Here is an 8,338-nt window from a genome sequence, read left to right as displayed (position 1 = left end):
ATGCGAGATCTAAGGTGCAAACTGACTTGGGCTAAGTGACTGGTCCTTTGTGGTTGGGAGTAGCTTGAATATTGGTGTGATTTTTGGTGTAAAGTAACCAACTATCACTAAGTCCAGTTTGCCGGGGTGACAAGATAGACTGGAGTGCCTGAGGGGCCTATCTGTGACTCCGTGGTAAGACTGTTATAATGCTTTAGGAGTTCACACTTATGTTACTGGGTTGGGAAGACTGAATTATAGAACATACACCAGTGTGGGGTCTCTGCCCTGCTTCTTGACAGTCTGCCCTGAGGCCGGCACCGACGGTCATGAGCCACCCAGGAAGCATGACAGAGGTGTTTTTACATCATAGTGCCAACAATTAAAAATAAAATAACCATTAGAACTTAGACTTAAACCTGTTTTATAAGTAGTTGAGATCAGGTAATATATGTACATTGACTATGAAGTTTGCTGAACAAGATCATTACAGAATGGCCATATTCCCATTATGTGAGTGTGATATGTGATGACACTTGTCTATGTTTATTCCCTCTAGTATCTTACCCTCTTAGTGAGTCACATGCTGTTACCATGGAAACAACCAACATTACTCAATTTTAATTTGTACTACCCAACAGTGACCAAACTAAAAAAAACAACCCCCCTCCACCCTCTTTGCATGAGTTACACCCAAAGCTCTGATGCCAGAATGAGCTGGAAGATGTACAGTTCATACTGGGAACTTCATGGATTACTCACTGGATTTCACTTTGGCATTAAAGGTCCTATCTAGGCTGTGAGACTCTGGGAGCACTGAACAACTAGGAAAATGACAATGTCCCAATAGCTAAAAGAAACCCAGAAATTGTACCAACTGGGTGAAACCAGTTTGCTTCGTTTGTGTAGATACACTTAAATCAAATCAAGTGGCTAAAATTGGTTTAGCTTAATTCAGTTTGTTGTAACTTTCTTTCCTGAGGCAGGAATTACTGATGTGAGATAGGTGAAAGGATTCTTCTGTCCATTACCTAAACAACTGCTTTGACTGTTCTGGCAATTTCCTGCTATATCGTTGGGAGATTTTATTGTAGTAAGCATGGTGGGCCAAAGATTGTGTGTAATTCCGTGGGGGGAGGGGGACTGCAGCTCCTCCAGGAACTAAGAACGAGTGAGGAGGTGCGGCGGTGGGGGGGGGGAACAGGGGGTGATTGGGCAAATTCACTCAAGTTGTAACACCATCAGAGAAGTACCACCACCTGGAAAAGCTCCCATAGAATAATTCCAACTAGCTTCTCCAGAACAAATGAAGGATTTTTGGATAAATAACCTGTTTAAATTAATTTAAGGCCCTCTTTCTGATCCAGCAAACAACCTAGACCTTCTGTCTGAGAAGGGGCCCCAATCCTTCCTGGTAAGGATCAGAAGGTCTTTGGACTACTGACGCCCCACAAAACTGATGGGTGATCTCTGAAGCTAATTAGCATGCATGTAGGTTGTTTTATTGCTATTAATGTTTTTCTGTAGTACTTTCACCTTAAGAATAAATGTACTTGCTTAGAAAGAACTGTGTGGTAACTCAAAACTGTGGGCAATTATGTAACCTTCAGAAAGATAGCAAAGCACAGATGCTGGTCTGTTTAAGCAGTCTTCCTTGCTGGGGATATCACAGTGCAGGCAGAGAACTGTGCATCCTGGAAAAACTTGGTCAGGAGGGAGAGAGATGCAGGTCTCCACTCAAGAGAGGTGACGGCTGAGGAGCCAGAAGCTTTGCTGGACCACAGAGGGGAATAAAGGTGCAATTGTCCTGAACTGTTACATCTGCAGCATGTCAAGCTGTTTTAAGTAGTTATTGTACAGGTTTGGCTTGACGTTAAACATTTTCCATCATTCAGATATTTTTGTGATTAGATAAGGAATTGTTCATTAAGATTTTTTTAAAATGCTGGTTATGAATTAAGCTAAATTGATTCCAAGTACCCTTAATCCAGTTTAAGATTGTCCATGCAAGGGAGATGAACTGATTTAACTAATCTGATTATTAAGAGATTTAGTTAAATGGATGCAATGAGTGCCTTAGCAAAGGAAAGTTGCACAATAGAAAGGGGGAAGCATTTTTAGATTATTCAAACCCCTTTTTGTTTGGTTTTGTTAAATCCTATTGAACTTCAATGATTAATTAACATTTCAGAGAATGAAAACTTTTGTTGAAAATGCCACCCCTCTGATTAAGGTGTGAACACTAATGATCTACATCCTCTTAGCCCTCAACAAGTTCTTCAGCAAAACTAGGGGGAATCAGAGTTAATATTCCTAAGGTAATCGCCTCTCTCCTGAATGTTCAAGCTGTCTCCATACATCATAAATGAGCACGTCCACTTTAAAAAATCTTCTTTAAAGATAAGCGGTGAGCGCTAATCCTGGGCTCACAGAAGCCAAAGGAAAATTGCCTCTGACTTCACTGGGACCTGAGTTTGGTTGTCATAGAACTAGGCAGGTCATAGAATCATAGAAGATAAGGGTTGGAAGAAACTTCAGGAGGTCATCTAGTCCAACCCCCTGCTCAAAGCAGGCCCAACACCAACTAAATCATCCCAGCCAGGGTTTGAGGTTATGCATTTCTGCTTTTCTGGCTTCAGTTCCATATTGGAACATTTTGTAGCAAAAAAAATATGTGGCTTTTCCATGTTTGAGGGAGTTGAAGCAAGCAGATTTCAAGATGAGGCCATTACAAATTAATTACTCCAGGACATGTGGAGTCATGGAAAATGTATTTTCTTGATGTAAATGTCTGAGTCTAAAATAATACCCTGCTTTATGAGGGGAAACCCCATCTTCCTTAATTGACACAGCGGGGTAAGAATGAATAATTCCTTGTGACAAACTAATTGTTTATACTCTGCTTTGGAAACAGATTCCCAGGGCCGGATATTCCATGAGATTATTTTGTTTTGTTTTGCTTCTTTTTAATCTGTAATGGGTAACTTGTTCTCTAATCACGCGCAATTCTTGAATGTTGGAAGATATTTAAGGGCTGTATCGTGACTACATAAAACAGCTCAATATGCTGCAGTTATTTAGGTAAAGGACAGAATCCTTTCGCCTATCTCACATCAGTAGACCTTTCCTAGGAAAACCAGGTTATAGCCATGCAGAAGATGTCTCAAATGGGGGCCTAACTCTCGGACAAATTGTGATAACTAAATACCTGCTATAATTTAATAAAGTTGCTGAGAAAATCCGGCAGCCCTTGGACAAAGATCTCCAGCAACCCAGATGGCCATCTGGAGCCTGGGAAATGGGGCTTATGATAACATTACTTCAGTTATGAAAGAAGAAGAGCATCTGGAACATGTCTGCCTCTCTGGAAATTATTACCCAATCTTTAGCCAAGAAGCCAAATATAATTTAAGTATAGAGGAAAGGGAGGTGTTAGAAAAAACAGGTGCACAGCAAACAAAATATAAATATTTCCTAGTCAAGCTGGAGAAGAGGATATACATCTCCCAAAAGTTCACAAGCCAGAAGCCTAAAGTCTCACAGTGCCTTGAAAGGATCAAAACAAGAATTAAGGCCCAGATCCTCAAAGGTATTTAAGTTTCTAACTCCCATTAAACTAGTTAGGCTCCTAATTCCTTTGAGGGTCTGGGCCTAAAGAAATATATGGTCTGTATCGTTAGGTTTTCCAAAATCCACTCACTAGGGCCTGGCAACCTTTGTCTGTGCAGATAATTCCACTTGAAGGCAGAAGCACTGTTGAGCAGCATGAGATTGGCTTACACATCGTAAGATTTAAATAATGATGCATTTTGGGGTTGTTTAATTGGCCTTCCAGTTTGTGATACTATCAGGTGCACTTGCTTCATGTTCTTAAGCTTTTCTCGGACACTCTGAGGACTAGAAACTCACTTTTTTTAAAGTGACAGCTGCGAGTTTATTGTATTTTTGTGAGTCCAGCAGCTGGGGCAGGGAGAGAAATACCAAATATCACAAGACTTGCAATAAAATCCAGAGAGTTTTTACCACTCTGTAAGTCATTTCCTAAAGGACTGTACCACCATCACAGAGGGTGTTTCAGGACACAAGCATCTTATTTTAGTCATTTCAAAGACTTTTTAAAGACAGTTTTGTTTTTTGGTTTTTTTGTTTTTTAAAAAAAGTAGGCCTGGTTGTGTGCATAGGGATGCAGGTCCAGTTGCTCCTACTTTTCATTGACTACAATGGCTTCATTGAGCTCTCAGGCACACATGGCCAATGTATTGTATGTTCAGTATGACAATGAGATTGTTATTTTCAAAAGCCAAGTGCTCAGTTTGCATATGCACCAAGGAGAATAGCATGCATGGGCAATTGCATCTGTGCTTTTGCAAGAGCACCATCTTTAAAAAAAACAACAGGTTGGCTTTGTATATTTCCTATAACCCGGCTTCTGTTTGGTTCCCTTTGTGAACAATGCCCAGCAAACGACAACTGATAGCCATCAGGAGCCTAAAATATATTCTTATCCTTTCAGTAAAAGTGTTTTGGCTTTTTCCTGGCAAATCACCTCTTTAACCTCTCAGATCATCAGCTAGTAATGCATTGAGCCAAGTGGTGCTCCCATTCCATCAATGCAGATGAGAAACCTCACTCTGCCAAGAGGTATTCAGCCTAGAAATTACAGCACAAATGGAACAAAAGCTCATGCACTGGTGTGAGAGACCCTTGGAAAAACCTGAGCACAGTGTGGCGAGTTCAAGGAAAACTACAAGATTTACCTCTCTCTTCAGTAACTATGCTAAGATTTATAGTTATGACGTCTTCCCTTCAGCAATGGAAAGTGCACTCTCCATCATGGTTTACCTCATAGAGATTACAGTTTTTAGGCATGTACTTGACTAAATGCTTATTATTACTGGGGAGTTGATAATCCACATTCTCTATATTCACTGGATACCAGGTACCAGCAGTTGCTCTCTCATATGGACCAACGATGACACAATCTCACCTTACCTGGCACTAGCATATACCAATGTGGTGCCTCCGCGAGGTCACAAGGTCTGCTTCCACCAATAGTGAGAGAGTCTGGGCACTGGGGCAATTTGGCCAACTTGCAACGACCTTCTTTTATTACTTGACAGGTATCTCCATGCTTCTTGGTTAAGAGCTGTTGTAATAATTGGGCCTACAAATTTATGCTAATTGGGAGTTCAAGTGCGGGAAAGTGGGAAAAAAAAGTTCCAGTAACCGGTGACAACAAACGTGGGTGGCAAAGAGCACAAAAGGAAGACAGACTGAATTAGTACAAGCGAAAGGCCTAGATATCACCATCCCTGATAAACAAGATAGGCTCAGGACCAGAAATCAATTAACCAACATTGGTGAGTCAGAAATTAGGCCTAATTGCTGAACCAAATAATGAGAGGCTGGGCTATTCCACACATCACTCCCTTTTGGGGTGTGAAAAGAAAAGACTCGAGGGGGAAAAGCAGGCAGAAGAAGGTGGTCTCTGCCTACAACTGCTGCAGCAAGCTTCACCATCCTGTCTGCCAGCCCACCATCTCCTGGACCCCAGGATCTGCCACAACACCTTTGGACCTTCTAATCCTGAGAGATATCCTGACCAGACCAGGCCAGAGAGATGGACCCAGATGACATCACCACCTTCACAGGTTTTAGCTAAGCCCCGTGTCATAACTATAAAGGGAAGGGTAACAGCCCTCCTGCGTACAATTCTATAAAATCCCTCCTGGCCAGACATACCAAAATCCTTTTACCTGTAAAGGGTTAAGAAGCTCAGATAACCTGGCTGACACCTGATCCAAAGGACCAATAAGGGGACAAGATACTTTCAAATCTTGGAGGGAAGGCTTTTGTTTGTGCTCTTTGTTTTGATGGTGTTTGCTCTTGGGACTAAGAGGGGCCAGACATCAACCCATGTTCTCCAAATCTTTCTGCACAAGTCTCTCATATTTCAAACTTCTAAGTAACAGCCAGGCAAGGCGTGTTAGTTTTATTTGTGTTTTCTCAACTTGTAAATGTTCCTTTGCTAGAGGGAGGTTTATCCCTGTTTTGCTGTAACTTTGAATTGAAGGCTAGAGGGGGTCCTCTGGGCTCTTTGAACCTGATTACCCTGTAAAGTTATTTTCCAGCCTGATTTTACAGAGATGATTTTTACCTTTTTCTTTAATTAAAATTCTCCTTTTAAGAACTTGATTGATTTTTAATTGTTTTAAGATCCAAGGGTTTTGGATCTGTGTTCACCAGGACTAATTGGTGAGGGTATACTCTCAAACCTACCCAGGAAAAGGGGTGTAAGAACTTGGTGTGGGGGCGGGGAGGAATTAGTCTCAAATCTGCCCAGGAAAAGTGGGGTTAGGGACTTTGGAAATATTTGGGGAAAGGCAGAGTTCCAAGTGGCTCTCCCCTAAGATTTGAAACACGCTTGGTGGTGGCAGCTTACTGTTAACCTAAGCTGGTAAATAAGCTTAGACAGTCTTTCGTGCAGGTCCCCACATCTGTACCCTAAAGTTCAGAGTGGGGAGGAAACCTTGACACCCTATATACTGCCTGGGATGTGAGACTTGGTCACAACTCCTCCCTCCCTCCATGGGTTCTTTCCTTTCCCCCATCTTATTTATTTTCTTTCATATCTCTTGCCAATTTCCTTTTGAATAATGATAGTCTGGCTTAGCTGGCCACGGCTGCATCCTTTGTAACACTGCTGTGAGCCTGGGACCAGAAAAAGACCGTTAAAAGCAATGCCCTAACAGCTTGATGCTCATGCAAGTTGGCCAGGTCTCGGAATGGCTAAGATCATGTGCTGGGCCTGTGTTTTTCCAGCAGCAAGGTTGCAGGTGAGAGTCAGCACCAGAGATAGAAGCTGCATTTTGTATCTTTGCTGATCTTTTCTCTCCCCTCTTGTGTGTGTGAAAAATTCGCTAAGGAGTTTGAACCTGTGCAGGGTTGAAATACATGAGGTTGTTGAATCAGGGCAGAGTTTTACAAGGCCAGAGCTGTGCCATGTGCCATAACTGTGGCTGCTGAGGACTAGTTAAACTGCTTAGTAGGGATGTCACTGCTGGAATTCTCAGGAGAGGCACCAATCATCATCAGCACCACATCTATTCTGAACAAGCTGGCACTGTGACTGGAAACTGTATGCTAACTGTGTCCGGACATGCAGCCACCGCCAGTCGTGAACACAGAGGGGTTTGTGCAGCCATCCAAGGGACAAATCGAGAGAAAAATTAGATTTGTCTCAAGCTCTACCAGCAGGTGGCACTCAAGTCAGGGTCTTGGAAATAGTTTACTGTTTAATTATATACCCTTGAGTGCCTGATCCAATATAAAAAGCATATTTATGGAGTGGCTAGAAAGCGCCCTCCGCCCGCCAAGCAGTGTCCAAAGTGACTATGCTCAGTCTGTCACAAAAAGAGCTTGTTATGAGAAGTGTCAACTTAACTTGATTCCCAGAATAAATCAGTGATACAGCTAAGCTAGGACAGCACTGAAGAAAAGGAACGTGACATTGAAGCAGACCAAGCCGTTACTAAAAAGACATGATTACATTTTGACCCCAGTTTAGAACTACAGTTAGTACATGCTGCACAACCCAGCCGCAGAAACAGTCATAGCGCACAGAGTGCCAGCTGGGAATGAAACATCAGTGGCCATCGCTCCCAGAAATGCAACAAAAGCAGAAGAAAACTGCGCGCTGATAGAATTCGCAGCCTCTCTTGTTCTATGTGGAATCAGAAATTTCCAGGGCTGCAGGAACAGATTTTATAATGGGGGCAGGGCCGCCCAGAGGATTCAAGGGGCCTGGGGCAGGGCTGGGTCTTCGGCAGCAGTTCAGTGGCGGGTCCCTCTCGGAGGGAAGGACCCACCACCGAAGAACGAAGCGGCGGCGGTAGAGCTGCCACCGATTGCGGCTTTTTTCTTTTTTTTCTTCTGTTCCTTATGGAAGTGCTTGTACTCACCGGGCGGCACGCTGAGGCTTCGGCAGCACTTCAGTGGCAGGTCGTTCACTCGCTCCGAGTCTTCCAGTGCACCGAAGGACCCTCCGTTGAAGACCTGGAGCAAGTGAAGGGCCCACTGCCAAAGTGATGCTGAAAACCCGGGGCAGCTCACGGGGCCCCTCTGGGTCCCTGAGCCTTTGGGAAAATTGCCTTACTTGCCCCCCTCTCTGGGTGGCCTTGAGTGTGTGTGGGGGTGCTGAAAGCCATTGAACCAAACTGTAAACTTAGTATAAAATGGAAACCACTTCAAGCCAGGGGGTGTGGCAACACCCCTAGTTCTAGCACCTGTGGGAATTTCCATGTGTTATTAATGAGAGGACGCTTATATGATTTAAAAACTATACACCTCTAAGAGCAGA

Source organism: Gopherus flavomarginatus, chromosome 5 (assembly GCF_025201925.1).
Source record: "Gopherus flavomarginatus isolate rGopFla2 chromosome 5, rGopFla2.mat.asm, whole genome shotgun sequence".
Classification (NCBI taxonomy): domain Eukaryota; kingdom Metazoa; phylum Chordata; order Testudines; family Testudinidae; genus Gopherus; species Gopherus flavomarginatus.
This window is presented reverse-complemented; position numbering follows the sequence as displayed.